The following is a 16,030-nucleotide window of genomic DNA, read 5'->3' on the forward strand; positions in this document are numbered from 1 at the left end:
GAAAAACCAACAACATTTAAAGTATGAAATGAATTTTAAAATAGAAAGAGTATAAGGAAGACGGGTGTGTGTGTGTTTGTGTGTTTTCACTTGAAATGTATCCTGATGTAATATTTATGTAAAAAAGCCAGTTATATAAACCCATCTTTCTCTTGCTTTTTACTTTGGGAACTATATAAAGCTCTAATGCTTTTTGGGTTTTTTTTTTTCTTTTTTTCTTTTTTTCTTTTTTTTTTTTTTTTTTTTTGGACAAAGTACATTCAAACCCCAAAGTCTTAATGAAAGAGAAAACATCTAGATGCTACAACAGAGACAGTTAATTGAGACTTTCTATAGAATTCATCATCTAAACAACAGTTTTATTTAAGAAGGAGTAGTTTCTGTAATTCTCATTTAGAACTTTCTGTCACATTTCTCCCTGGAACACCCTTGGTTTCACTGTACTGCCTTCTTAATGTCTTTCTCTCCCTTTCTCTCTCGCTCTTTCTGTAGCCCTTCACCCCTTTCCACAACGCCCCGCCCCTTTCTTTCATTGGAATAACTCCCTTTCCAGCTTAAGTGGGAGCACAGTGAGATTCGTATGCAATTTATCAGTCCTTCTTCCCTGTTATAATATTTGGTTTTGCTTAACTGATTGATGTCCTCTGGAAACTAGGCATTCGTCTGATAAGAGGGTTGGAGGGATTTTTTGTTTTGTTTTGGTCTTCCTTTTTAGTTTCTGCCTATCAAGTGGTCATAAAATGGATATAAAGTGGTAGTACAGCCCTAGGCACTATTAGGCACCTCTTAGAAGAAATTAAGTTCAGGTGTGTGAAAGGTAGTTTTGATTGTTTTTAATACAACCAGAAAAGGTGGGAGGTGGGTGGGGAGAGGATGGATGCTATCATTAGTGTGTGAGGAGGAACTATTGAAGCACTTGATCTCCTTGTATCTCAGATCAGCATCATTCTTTAAAAACAGTATGGCGATTCCTCAAGGATCTAGAACTAGATGTACCATATGACCCAGCCATCCCATTACTGGGTATATACCCAAAGGATTATAAATTATGCTGCTATAAAGACACATGCACATGTATGTTTATTGCAGCACTATTCACAATAGCAAAGACTTGGAATCAACCCAAATGTCCATCAGTGACAGATTGGATTAAGAAAATGTGGCACATATACACCATGGAATACTATGCAGCCATCAAAAAGGATGAGTTTGCGTCCTTTGTAGGGACATGGATGCAGCTGGAAACCATCATTCTTAGCAAACTATCACAAGAACAGAAAACCAAACACCGCATGTTCTCGCTCATAGGTGGGAACTGAACAATGAGATCACTTGGACTCAGGAAGGGGAACATCACACACAGGGGCCTATCATGGGGAGGGGGGAGGGGGGAGGGATTGCATTGGGAGTTATACCTGATGTAAATGACGAGTTGATGGGTGCAGCACACCAACATGGCACAAGTATACATATGTAACAAACCTGCACGTTATGCACATGTACCCTACAACTTAAAGTATAATAATAATAAATAAATTTTAAAAAAAAAAAGATCATACGTTACTTCTGGATATTAAAGCCATAAGAAATTGGTTCATTTGATTTTACTCAAGTTATGAATTATTTTAACACTGTCTTATATGTTAACTATTGTAATTTAGAATTCCTTTGTATGGAAAAATCCGGTGCACAAGATAAAAATCAAAAGTTTTATTGCCCACATATGTGGTTCTCTGTTTCAATAACTGGGTGATCAAGATTATTGGTATTATCCCATCTCTGTATTTATGATGACTTGGGGAAATCTTTTCTGATCTTAATATGAATAATGCCTAAGCTAGTATATATATTTAATGTATTTTATCAATACATTTCCGTTTAGCTTTATTTTCTTAACAGGATCTATAGCTCAGATAAATTTATTGCAGAGAAGTAATGAAAATTGGTCAGAATATTCTCGTCTCTGACTAGGAAATCATATTCCCACATGCATTTTTCTAAGGGTTCCTCTACATGTGTTATAGTTGAGTTTGGATTCCAATATGCAATTTTGCATGTAGGTGCCTGATTGTCAAAAGAAAAAAACATAAAACATTTGCCCTATGTAAAGTGCATTGTTTATGATGTAATTTTAATATGATTAACAATCTGCACAAAGCTTTTTTAAATGTGTAGTTCTGTATACAAGAAGTTATTCTGAGTACCCTAATTTTCAAATGGGTTGCTTAGATTAAAAAAAAAAAAAAAAAACTTACAACACAAAAGTGAGGGAGATTTGCATTTTATTGTTTGTCAAAAATAGTTGAAGGTATCTCGTTATAAAAGAAGCAGAGGAAAATTCTTTGAACTTTCTCCCTGCCTCCTGTTGTCAGAATAGCTTCCATTTTCATCTTGGTGGGTTTTCACGCTCTCTGAACCATGCTAGGGCAGGACTGACCTTTCAAAGCTCGATGTGTGCCAATGTAGACTTCTCGGCTCTCATTTTCTGTTGTAACCAAGGCCTTGGGAACACATTAGCTGTTTCTCATTTTTCTATTTTTTTTATTTTTTTAATATGGGATCCAGGCTTAGGACAGGTGGCAGGCCTAAGTTTTCTGTTCTGTGGACATGCAAGAAAAGAAGCTAGGGAGAATTTTAAACAGTTTCAAATTTTTCATAAGTCTTTAACAACTCTTTCATCCTAGCTTTTCTTATTGTTGTTGGCAGTAGGGATAGATTTTTTCTTTTAATGCGGCAACAAGAACCTCAGTTACTGACTTACCTTTTCAGGCAGAATCAGTCCAGTTGTGTCTAGCACATAGTAGTACCATCATAAATATTTTCCATGTTTCAGTGAACTGGTAAGGGACCTGCTATGGCCATCCCTTCAGAGTGCTGATGCAGGTAAGCAGTAAGCCATGCAAGTAATAAAGGGTAAGAAGAAATCTGATACAGAACTCTTCAGGTTCTAGTAGTGGACCAATCACTTCATTTTATGAGGAAACCCTTGTTATCCTTTCTGCCTTTATAAAAGAAGCAAATTTCAGAAGACAATTTTACGTCTTTCCTAGAGGTTCTTTTTAGGGGTTGGTGCTGCATAGACTGTTGGCTCATTTAACAGACATAATTTTTGGCAAGCTACTTTGGTGATCCTCATTAAGTTTCATATGCAAATGTGTTAGGTGCTTATGATTCTAGCTATCGAATATGCTCCTCATGCACTCTGCCACAGGGTCCTTTGAATCTTGGCTTTTCTTATTTTCTCTGGACAATTGTTTTTGGACTTCTTTTGTTTATGTAGGTCTGAGGATGGTAACTATTAAAAAAATTCTATAGGGTTCTTCTTTTATATAGTGTTACATTACTTTTAGCTACATGAATTCCTGATTTTTCTAAATCTATTTTGGCTTAAAGTAATCATGCTGGCCATTTTCAAGGCTTTCATTGTGGTAGTGGTATTGGGGGTGCTGGGTGATCTGTGGGAAAACCACATGTAGCTTCTAAATGTTAAAGGCACTGAAAAGCTTGTAGAATGATTGATAGACTGCTGCCTGTTAGACGAGCAATTTTTTAAATGCAGATTATATAATATTTAAAGACTTTGTTGCTCCACAGTAGAAGCTTTTTAAATGTTAATTTGAGTTTTGTTTTGTTGTTCTATGACTTCGCATAAAAGATTTTGGATCGAAAAGGTTTCAGTTCACTCGTTCCATTTGTCTTACAGGACTTGGAATATAATACTATACATTTATTTATACTCATAAAGGAGGATAAGGCCAATAACTCACAACTCATGAAACCGAGGGTAAATAATCCATAGCTTATTCTCCCACCATTGCCACAATATTTATAACACAAATAACAAACAACTAAAAACAAAGAGAAACCAGTTTGTTTTTGTTGACAAAATGTTTGATCAAAATTACAGTAAAGTTCAAATGGAGCTGCAAATCCTAGTGGTTTACAATGGTTTGATTTATTTTTTTAAACAGACCATGGATAATTAACCATAAAACATAACCTTCTCAGTACAAAGTTACAGTGAATTGCAGAAATGGGCAACAAGTCATTCATAACTGGTTGCAACTGGTTAGAGACCTTAAAGTAAAACGTGCAGGCAGTTACGAAAGCTACTTTCTTAGTGCACAATTCCATTTCCATTCCCAAAGGGAAACATCCTTTACTTTTTGTATACTACCACTAAGTCAGTATCCCAAAGTGAGGAATAAATGGGTTATTTTCTATGATTACCATGTTGTCATACATTTATTAAAATAAATACCTAGCACTTACCCATACTCTTTTTATTTCAGAATGTTTCATCATTACTAACAGGATATTCCTCATGACATTGCTGTCTGGTAAGTAACTCTCATTATCTCTAAATGGCAGTCCAAAATATTGAGGTGCAAAGAAGTCAAATATATTTCCATGAACCTCAGAAAATATGAGATCCAAAGGCTGTGGTGAGTCTTTGGGTCTAAACTTTAGCAATACTAAATTTTGACAGAACATATTTTGACATTGGTAAAGGATAGATCTTTAATATCCTATTTGTTTATTTGTTCATTTGAAATACCAGCATTTAGAAGAATAAGAAACGTGACCTCCCGAACCTATTATCACAGATTTTGGCAAATATTTTAGAATGACTCTGCTAAACAAGATGGAAGTACTCTAAGGACTTGTTTGGAAGACCCTCCAGAGAGATACATTTCCAAAGGAGACTCCTGAGTGGACAGAAAGGGTGATAGGGTGAAGTTGGGCACTGATGTTTCCTGTGTGGAACGCTGTATGTTTTGAAAAAAACCTCAAAACCTTCCAAACACATTTGGTGATTCTTTGAACTACCCATTAGTATTCTGTGGTATTCTGTAAATTTGAAATGCATTGGCTTCATTTGGATCAATCTTAAAATCAGGCATGATTGCTCTTGTACTTACCAACAAGCCTAAAGGGAAAATACCCTTTAGAGACATGAATATGACTATCCTCTTTTACCAGTTAAGTAAGACGACCAAGACCAGGGCTACAGGTGAGCATAGGCTTGAAGATTTTTCTAGGTGTCTTTTAGTGAAAATTTGTAAAGTTTGTAAAGTTTCGAAAAGATTGGTATTGTGGCCTTCTAGAATTCTTGATATTTCCATGACTGGGAGAAGAGTGCAGGTCAAGACTGGGGGTGTATGGATAAAGTATTATCCAATCAGAGCTTGAAACAACTGACTTTACTAGAGGCTGACCTGCACTGAAATACACTGGCAAATATACTGGAGAGGGAGGAGGAGGAAAAGGGTGACTTGCCTGGCATCTAACTGTGTTCTGCCTGGCTCCTTCTAGGCCTGTTTGGTCATGAACATCATATTCATCCAAATCTTTAAAAATTACACTCTTGACTTCACTTTATATGAATGTGCATAAAATAAGGGAAATAATATCTTGCGGTAATAAAGATAGTTTTCTAAAGAGACTTTCTATATCCATTGTGCATAATCCATAGTTGTCACTGTGTTGTTGTTTCTGATTCTGTTGCACATCTATCTCTGTCTCTCAGAGCGTATCCATCTCACCAGTGAAGGCCAGGAGCCTTCAGGATTGTAGCTCCGCCTCCCTCCCCACTCCCATGCTTTACTTGCTATGCTACCCCAAAAGAAACTCATATTATTGTAAGCCTCAGAAGCTCAAGGGAAAGTCTTATTTGGTAACTTTAATTTGTCGCTCCTTTTGCATTTATCACAAAATGATCTCATCACAAAAAGGCCTGAATTTCACACTTTTGCTGGCTTGCAAACAAGCTAGTTTCTTCCCTATTTCTATCCAACACAGAGAAAGCTCTTTATGTTTCTATGATCAGATAAAATCTGTATTGATGTTTCTTTTCCTGTGGGTGTATTTCCCTTCTAGGTATGAAGATTTAAGCTATCAGGGCAATGCTGTGTGTTTGCAGTTTCTCTGTTTCAGTAAATGAAAAGCTCCTTGGGAAAGGACAACACATCTTTTCCACTAATGAATAAATATTTATTTTCATTTTAAAATGATGCATGCTCATTAAAAATAATTTAGAAAAACACATAGGAGTAAAATGAAGAAAAATTAAAGTAATTATTTCTATAATTTAAATCCAATCATTAATAACCATTTGATATATTTCCTTACTCTCATTTTCCCCTGAGGATATATTTTTAAAACATGATGTTATCATACTTTCTATATAATTTTGTGTCCTGCTTTCAAAATTTAACCTAAGAAATATGTAATTACATAGGCTTTGTAAACATTTAAAATAAATATATAATATTCCTGCAGAGGAATAGCTCTTTTAACCTAAAAGCCCAACAAGAGCATTATTATTATTATTATCTATTTTTTATATCTCCTTAATACCTTGCATAAACAGTAAATGAATCAGTCAACAAATAATAAACAAATAAAAGTTCAAATCAGTATATGTTTTTAAAATTTTTATCATAAAAATCTTAAATTCATGAATATAGACAAATTACTATAATGGACTCCCATGTATTCATCACCAGCTTGCACAATGATGGCCTGTTATTTTCTCACTATATCGCAATGTTATTTTGAAGCAAACCCCAGACATCGTAGCATTTAGTACATCATTATTTCAGATCCATCAGGATGTTTTTTACATGTTAATGTTAAAACAATTCAGATAAATAGTTCTTATTATTGTATATAGTAGTGTTTTTCTTCATAGTATCCTGACATCATATTTTCTAACATGTAACAATTGATTGTAAAATCTCATCAGTGAGTTCCCTAATATTCTTAGACACATCTTTAAGCCAGAGGGCAATTTGGTTGCCTAGAGAAATATTTCACAGATTTGGCTAGGTTTCTTGGGGGAACTATTTTCTTTTGGTCCTTTTTTTACTTGACTCAAATTTAGGATGATAATTTGCATGCCAGATCTATACAGCATTAATTATACTTATTATTGGGTTTAAGCATGTGTTGAATACAATTCTTTACCTGAGGTGAAAGGAAAGCATAGTTGCCTGATTACTTAGAACTCCAGTCTGGCTGCAGCCAACCAATACCAGATAAATATGGCAAATCTACTTAAATCAAATGTAACACTGGCTTTAAAAGTTTATAATTTTTAATTAAGGTTATTGACAGACATGGAAAACATGTGATGGGTATGTGAGGCATTTAGAAATATGTAAAAGGGGGAATTGTGTAATAAAAATCTGAATCGTATTTTTAAACACCATGTTTGGGGGGAAAGAAATTATGCATTGTATACCAAAGAGTACTCTCTGTGCTTGTATTATTGCTCTAGTTTATTCTAAAAATATTTTAGAGAACCCTCTATGAGCCAGCTTTCCATAGCTAGCCTAGATCCTTTACATACAGAGTTCCACAGATGAGGAATGCTGTGTACGAATCAGGCTGTCTGTAGAGAACCTGTATCTGGAGACTTAGGCTGTTTTGCTGTCTTCGAATTGTAGGTCAGTGACTATTCAGTAGTGATGTGTTGTCCAACAGGTGTATTACACTCATCAGAAATTCAGGCTGTAACTGTGCAACATACTGCATCAGTATAAACTGAATTTATGTGTTACTCAGGTCTATTTAATCTTAGGAGCACATTTTCCATTGGCCTCGAAAGTGAGTAGCTTGAATATTGATGTGCCTAACCCTTGGGGAAGAAAAAAAGTTTCTCCACCACACTAAATCTCTAGAAAAATATGAGGGTTTACAGTATGGACATATACAAAATATTTTCAGCCAAAACTGGTAGAGCAAAGCATATGGAAAAAAAAAAAAGAAAGTCATAACATCAGCAATAAACTATCCCAAGCAAACAGAGAGCATATATAAAATTTGTCAGATTAGATGGTATAAACAATACAAACTCTTTTTTTTCTTTCCATTTCTTTTTCCCCTCTGAATCTTCTGATTATTTTGTCTCCTTTACTCTGAGCCTGTCATCATTATTAAAATATCAGAAAAGGTTAGAACTATATCGGTGGCTTGGCTAAGGCAGGTGTAACAAGAAAAGACCAGTAGGAACTAGCCACTATACTATTTTAAAGCTGCAACTCTTCTCCACTTCTTTCAGCATCCTGTTCTTACATGTGGTATTAAATTATGTGTCTCATATCACATAAACCTAGAATATAAACTGCCTTTTAAAAAGAGCCATAAGTTTATCCACGGTTCTTTCTAGCTTATGTATTATATATTTCACCCAAGTGAACCATCAATGCCTCATCATTCTAATAGCTGTAATAACAATAATTATTATTAATGATAACATTTGTTTCTTTGTATATGTACACATACACCTTTTTCTCTTGCTTCAGGTTTCTTTATCCTTGGCCTCTTTGGCTGTTGGTACTAGTTCAATTGTTGTTACATTTGTGACCTCACATATCCTCAAGCTATAAAACATTTCTTAGAAAAAACTAGTACAATATACCTTCCACCTCCTTCCCCACAGTTAAGCTCAAAATTGTGGTTAGATGTTTCTGCTTACATAAGGCAGGGAATCCTTGGCAAATAGCCCCACCAACCAAGATTTTCATTTTAGACCTAAGGATACCAATATATGACACAAAAGCAAGATAAGTGGTTTGTTCAGATCATCAGATCCCTGTTTAATGAAGCTGACATATTTTCTGAATAAACTTTATTGGACGCATAACACAGGATCGTGCACAACTGCCATAAGATGGGATTTATGGCATTACCATAATGAGATAACTTTGGTGATTCTGCTCTACCTAGGGTGGTGAGGGAAGAATAAAATCCCCACTCAAGACAAAAATATTCAAGAAAATGGTTCTGTAGTCAGCTCATTCCTTTCATAGTGGAAGTGTTAAAGAGAGAAATCTTCACCTTTTTCTTCCTCTTACCTAGAGAATACTTTCTTCTTACCTAGAGTCTGTAATATGAAGAATGTGCTCTGTAGATGGTCTTATCTTATGTGGATTGGTCCACGGGAGACTATGCTAGGCTCCATAGAGAACTGGTTCTGTATGTTCTGTCCTCCTCTATGAAAACATTCCTAACCGTACTGTTGATGTATACATTTTGGTCAAAAGTAATTTGCTTTCTGGGTATTTGATGGCCACTCTGTGAATCAACCTAATATATTTGTGGTATGGAAATCTGTAACCTCTGAATACTGTTTAAAGACTCTTATAATTAATTATTGAAAGGCACTTTAGCCCTTAACTATTTCTCTCTTTGGAGAAACAAGTTGATTGGTTAATCATGTCTTTGTTTATTTTTATTGTTGTTGCTGTACACATTGCACATAAAACAGGAAAGAGGAAAGGCTGTTTGTAAGAGGTAATTACAATGGCAAAATTGTATTTTCTCTAACTGTTCTCATTTTCTCATGTCTGATTATATCAAGACCTGCACTCTAGAAGTGTGTTTCAGTTTTGCTGAGAAAATGATAGAGGAGAAGAATAAATTCATTTCTATAAAGTGATGTCAAACACAACTTGACACAGTTACAAATTTGTTTTTTTTTTTTCTTTTCAACTTTTATTTTAGATTCAGAAGATACATGTGCAGGCTTGTTACCTGGGTATGTTGTGTGATGCTGAGGTTTGGGGTATGAATGATCCCATCACCCAAGTACTGAGCATGTACTGAACAGTTAGTTTGGGTTTTTTGTTGTTGTTGTTTTGTTGTTTTTTTTGAGATGGAGTCTCACTTTGTCACCCAGGCTGGCTTGCAGTAGTGCAATCTTGGCTCACTGCAACCTTCGTCCCCTGGGTTCAAGTGATTCTCGTGCCTCAGCCTCCCAAGTAGCTGGGATTACAGACATGCACCATCACACCCAGCTAATTTTTGTATTTTTAGTAGAAACAGGGTTTCACCATGTTGTCCAGGCTGGTCTCCAAAACTCCTGGCCTCAAGTGATCCACCTGCCTTGGCCTCCCAAAGTGCTAGGATTACAGGTGTTAGCTACCACGCCCGACCACTGGGAAGACTTTGATTTCTGGTCACATCTTTTGATAATAAGGATCCAGAGCCAAAGAAGAAACAGAAACTACTTTTAAGACCTTTGGAGATCCAAACCTAGTGGCTCTTAAGAGCCTGTATTATTTCTTGGATGACTTATCCAGCCCTTTGTAGAATCAGAACTCTCACAATTTTCTTTAAATCAAATAAAACCCAAGGGGCTAAGTGGATCTTTAAAATTATTTCCAGGTCATTCTTTCAACAAATATTTATTGGTTTATTTGTTGTTATTTCAACAAACTATGTGACAGGCAAACGTGAACTCATTTTTTTTTCTTTTTTTTTTTTTTAACCTTTCAACTCCTTTTATTTATTTACCTATTTATTTTCCTTAAGCAAGTAAATCTCCTTATGGATTGTTAAGGGCCCTGTGCATATTTGCATGTAGCCAAAGATTCAGTCTCTTGCAGGAACTCTGGTTGTCAACTGGTGATCTTGCCTTTGTCTTTTCTCATAGTTCTGCCTGTGGCGCCTGTCACTAGCAGTCAAATAAGGACAATTTTACCATTCTCTCCTGCTGCTCTAATTTTTTTTAGTGCCGGTACATGAATTTGTTATTCTTTATAATTCCCTTTGAAGTTGGAAATCCAAGGGGAATCTAAAACCGACCAGATGTTTCTGCTGCTGGAAAGGAAAGAGAGTAAGGATTAAGTTTAACAAAAACTTGGTCTCCAGAAAAAAAAAAGAAAAAAAAAATCATTTCAGCTGGAAATCATCTTTAAATGCATTCATTTGCTACATATCTGTTAGTTAATTTACATTTACTGGTCCTTCGTAGGCAATATCCTCTATCAATGTACTCTGGGGAAAAATCATACATTTTGTGAACAAATAGACCCATGTTGTGGTTTGCTCAGGCCCATTTCCCTTATGGAGTTTTAGTTCTATTACTCTGCGTATTTTTCTCACATGCCTTATACTGAAGTTATTCTGTTGCTGTTGTTGTTGTTGTTGTTGTTGTTGTCGTTGTTGTTGAAGGTTCACTATCATATCACATAAAGTCTGGAGACCATTTCTGCAAACTGATCCAAGAGGATGAGGTCAATACAGCCTGTGGTTAGGGAGGGAAGGAAGGAAGTTCTGCCAAACTGCTTAGCCTTTGTGGAGAACTTCATTCTCGTTAGAGATATGTAGATCAAAACAAGAACAAGAGTGATGAAGGCCTTCAGGGGGAATAAAGAGAAAGTCTTGTGGTTTTTCAAGGATTCAGATGACGTTGCAGACAGTGCGAATAAACAGGTTGGGAAATGAAAAATGATAGAGAAAGGTATATTAGAAAACAAAAGAGAAAGGGGCATATGTGAGACATATTTATAGGACCTCTCAGAATAGGTGCCCAAGGCTTCAGGCCCAATACACAGAGGTTTCGAAGAGTAATTAAAAAATAAAATTAGAGAAGAGTCTTAAAAATTAATCAGAATGTTTTGGTGGTTTGCTGAATACCTCACAAAAGCATTGGATTGAAGAGATGGATATTTTATTTGCTTGTTTCCTGCGCAGCATCTCTCATACTATCCTCCTCAGTTGTTCTCTGAGTTTCCTAGGCCTCCCTAGGTTTTCAGAAGGACCGAAAATTCTGTGAATAGCTGCTTCTCACTCCTTACCTTGCTCAGTGGATTTAAACATTTAGAAACATTTCCCACACCTCACTGTCACAAGGGATGAATACTCACCACTCAGAGTTTCTATTACCCTACCATATCTTATTTTTAAATAGAAAGTCTGAGTCCTCAGTAATTATATTAAGCTTCTTAAGCTGCACATATCAATTGCATATACCATTTTAAGCATTTTTCAGTCTTTTTAAAGAGAGAGTAGAGGAAAAGACAGAGAGAAATCACTTAGCAGCTGATTCACTTATTTTAAGCAGCTTTCTTCATTTTAAAATATAAAAAATTCAGGTTCTGGAACATTGGGTGATTTGAATGTTCTATAAAGATTTGAAAAAAAGATTTTTTTTTAAATTATATGTTCTACATTCAGGGACCTGGTTTTTCAGTTTAGTCCTTAAAAAAACAGGTTTGTGAAGTAAAGGAGTTTTCAATCTAAACACTTTTTCTTCTTCCTTTTCATTTATTTATTATTATTATTACTATTCTCTTTTGTCAAAGCATATGGTATGAAAAGCATTTATGTTGGTCTCACTACTGACAGAGCTTAACCTAATAATCCAGACTTGGAACTTGGTGTTTCAATAAAGGAAACACTGTTTGAGGTATTTTCCATTCAAACCAGCATCAAAAGTTTTTAATTAACACCATCAGAAATTAATGGACTGAATGAATGCAAGACAGGGTTCCTACATACCCCTTTACTGGGAACAAGACAGCAAGTGGGATCCATTGTGTATGTTTGTATTTTATAACGTATTTTTATTTACTTATTGAAGCAGAGTCCCAGCTGCACGTTGCGTAGCAGAGCTACAAGAGTGAAACCTGCCGAGGGCTGCTTCACTCCAGCAGTTTCATTTTGCTCACTGATTGTTGTCCTGAGTTCTTTGTGATTGTAATTGGTTAGAAAGTTTGAAATTAGCAAGTCCTTGTCAGCTCATGAAAGCTTTGAAATCATGAGGCTTGATACAGCTATCAAGCCTGCTGATGCCTAATCACTTTTCGGGCTAAGAACCTCCAGAGCGGTGAACATTCTCAGTCCCCAGGCTTTACCTCAATCACCAATTCACCACCCTCTGGAGCTCCTTGTCTTGGATGGTGGCTTTGTTTGGGGCCCTTTCTTTTCCATCACTGAAGCCTATACCGGGATGAACAGATTTTGGACTGACTAATGGGGATGGGGGTTGTTAGGAAATGAGAGCAAATGGGAAAACAGAATGATGTAGGGGATCAAGGGAATAGGGAGGAAGGAAAAGGGGTAGAAAGAGAATAAAAGAAAAAGGAAGCGGGATATAAGATGGAAAGAGCTTTGTAAATATTGACATTTAGATTCTGTGCAACTGGATTTGATATCTCAGGATAGAACTCACTGATAGAACCTAAATGGTCCCCAGGGCTCTTTATTTTTTTAGACCTTTTTTTTTAAAAAGCTTGCCCACTCATTGTCAAAGGGAAGACATGTGTGTTCATATAACCTACTTACCCTGCCACCACCCCATTTGTGAGGACCAGGAATACAATATTTTCCTTTATACATTATGTTAGAGGAATGAGGGGTTTATCAACTCTTCTCCTGCAACCATAAAAGTATTCATTGTTTATCCTTATGCTCGGAGCCCCCAAACCAATTTTCTCCAGAAAACTCTTTCACAGCTTGGTACATTTTTAAATAACCCCACCTTCATCCTTGTAGCAATGCAGGAGCTGCTCAGGCAGGGTGAACTAAAGTAGATAGATATTGTCAGCAATGATGAAATGTTTCCAAATGCTTAAAGGTCTTAATAACTTTCTGTATATCTAACTCATTTATGTTCAAAGACCTCAAGCTTCATACATTTAGGTGCAACTCTTAACCTTTCCCAGTTTCTCCTGTACTTTAATAAAAACAAAAGTAAATGCAAACCAGATACAAAAACAACAACACAAATCTTAATGCCATGAATTCAGAATGTCAGAAAAATTTTCAATAGGCCCCATTATGGCAAAACGCTGCAAAAATGCATCAGCATGTTGGGAAAAGCTCCCTAAAGTCGTTCAACCATTTCTTCCCTGAAATATGGGAAGATGAAATACATATTAGACTCCTAGAAGAAAATAATTGGTGAATGAGTGTCAGGATTTTCGTAAGCTCTGCTAAAAATCTGATCTTGCCATCATAGCAAGAGAATCAGTTAAGCCTATTAACAACACGTCATTTTTTCTTAGGTGGACAGTGTAGGATTTACTGTCCCAAAGTTTGACTTCATGCAGGAGTCAGAGGAGACACTTTGTTTGGAATATCATTTAGTAAAGAAGAGGCAGCCTAACCTTCCCCAGACCATACGTTAATGGATGCAATATCAGACTACACAGTATATTATACACCACTGCCCCCCACCCCAAGTCTTTATAGGCTTCTGTAGCAGATATGTCTGTCAAAATCCTGTCATGGTCCCTCAGAGATGTCAGGCAGTACTGCCATGGTCCCTTCAGCTGCACCTGAAGCCGTTCTCTGCTAACCTGGACTCCCACCTCAAGTATGCTTTTCCTTCTGCCCCAGGACCTTTTCCAATGCTGGGAGATCTCAAAAAGTCTAGGATGGGGAGAGCAGGGCTTACAGAAGTCGAACTTAATGCCCTGGGGAACCTCTCAACTAAAGGAGGAATAGAACCAAAAAAAGAGATGTTCCAGCCTCTATTTCTTTATAATGTCTACCTCTGTAGCCATTTTGTACAAATCTCAGAGATCCTGGCCATTCTTTGTTATTGTCTTGCCCTCTGAGATTACCTTCTAAGTTACTGCCTGCACCCAAGCCTTTGGAGAGAACCTTAAATGAGCCAGGTACTCAGGTTGGTTTGTTTGTATTAATCAATTTGCATCAACTTCTTCTCTACTATTGACTGCCCCCCATGATTTATTGTCCATTCATAGCCTGATTCCCAAAGCTAGATAGAAGCCCAATTGCTCACCTCAATATATTATTAAAACATGAAGGGAGAGACATTGTTTTATTCACCTGTGGCCTCCTGAATCTAGCACACCCCAGAAACATAGCTGGTGCTTAATTAATGTTTGTTGAATGAACTACTAAATGCATAGTTTACACCAATAAGTTTTGCCAATAATAAGAGATATTAGGTTTGTTTCAATTAAGTGTGAAGTGTGTTACAATAAATGTTACTAATAAATTTCTGAAAAAAATATGCATGTATGTATGTATGTATGTATGTATTTATTTATTTATTTATTTTGAGATTGTATCTCACTCTTTCGCCCAGGCTGGAGTGAGGTGGTGCGATCTCAGCTCACTGCATCCTCCGCCTCCCAGGTTCAAGCGATTCTCCTGCTTCAGCCTCCTGAGTAGCTGGGATTACAGGCGCAGGCCACCATGCCCAGCTAATTTTTATATTTTTAGTAGAGACGGGGTTCCTCCATGTTGGCCAGGCTGGTCTCAAACTCCTGACCCCAAGTGATCCGCCCACCTTGGCCTCCCAAAGTGCTGGGATTACAGGCGTGGGCCACTGTGCCTGACCTGAAGTATAGGTATATGGTTTACTCTTTTAAAAATTTAATTAAAACAAACACAAGATTATTCCTATGAAAAAGTCACACTTCTACACTTATGTTTTCTAATATGCTTTATTAAGTGGGAGAAAAACAGATGACATTTTAGTTTGTACTCCAAAAAATTGCAAATAACCCTTGGTTAAACCCGGGGGAATATAAACCCGGGTGGCAGTATGTGCCACCATTTGAAGTATCTGCTCAAGGTCAACAGGCTTTTTTTTTTAAACGGAGTCTCGCTCTGTCACCCAGGCTGGAGTGCACTGGCTCGATCTCTGCTCACTGCAAGCTCCGCCTCCCGGGTTCACGCCATTCTCCTGCCTCAGCCTCCCGAGTAGCTCGGACTACAGGCGCCCGCCACCGCGCCCAGCTAATTTTTTGTATTTTTAGTAGAGACAGGATTTCACCGTGGTCTCGATCTCCAGGTCAACAGGCTTTTAAGTGACTCTTTTTGGAGGATATTTGTTGCTGTGATAATACGAAGCCAGCCTAGAATGAGAGATAGTGAAGTCCTGCTGGTGTCTGTTTCCTAGACAGAAATGTAAGACCCACTCTATCCATAGAGTACTGGTGACGAGTCCACCTTCCGTGAGACAGATTAATAAGGCTCCCCAACGCAAATGACAATGGAATGTAGAGTTCAGAACTCTCTTTCTGTACCTCAGTGTCCAAGACATGGATATGTAAAGATTTTTTCTGGGGTATGGTGACCAAGATGATCACCTTAAAATCACAAGCCTACTCCTCTTTAACCAAATGTCCCCGTCTGGACTGAAGAAACTAAAGAATGAGGAATAGTCTAGCAAAAGGTACGTTAATTTTCCAAGTAGTTTACTTTGGCTCCAGGTAAGTACAAAAGGACATGATATTCCATGTTAGCTATATTTCTCTCT

At 36.9% G+C, this 16,030-nt stretch overlaps 1 protein-coding gene across 44 annotated transcripts in view; it reads left to right on the forward strand.

Annotated features, from left to right (window-relative positions):
• The window catches only part of ZBTB20 (zinc finger and BTB domain containing 20), an 813,376-nt gene that overhangs the window by 446,403 nt on the left and 350,943 nt on the right, over positions 1–16,030 (forward strand). For all 44 annotated transcript variants that reach the window (XM_074033403.1, XM_074033406.1, XM_074033411.1 and 41 more), the window contains one exon: positions 4,293–4,340. The gene's annotated coding sequence lies outside the window, so the exon portion shown is untranslated. The remainder of the gene's footprint in view (positions 1–4,292; positions 4,341–16,030) is intronic.

This window comes from Macaca fascicularis, chromosome 2 (assembly GCF_037993035.2).
Source record: "Macaca fascicularis isolate 582-1 chromosome 2, T2T-MFA8v1.1".
Taxonomy (NCBI): Eukaryota; Metazoa; Chordata; class Mammalia; order Primates; family Cercopithecidae; genus Macaca; species Macaca fascicularis.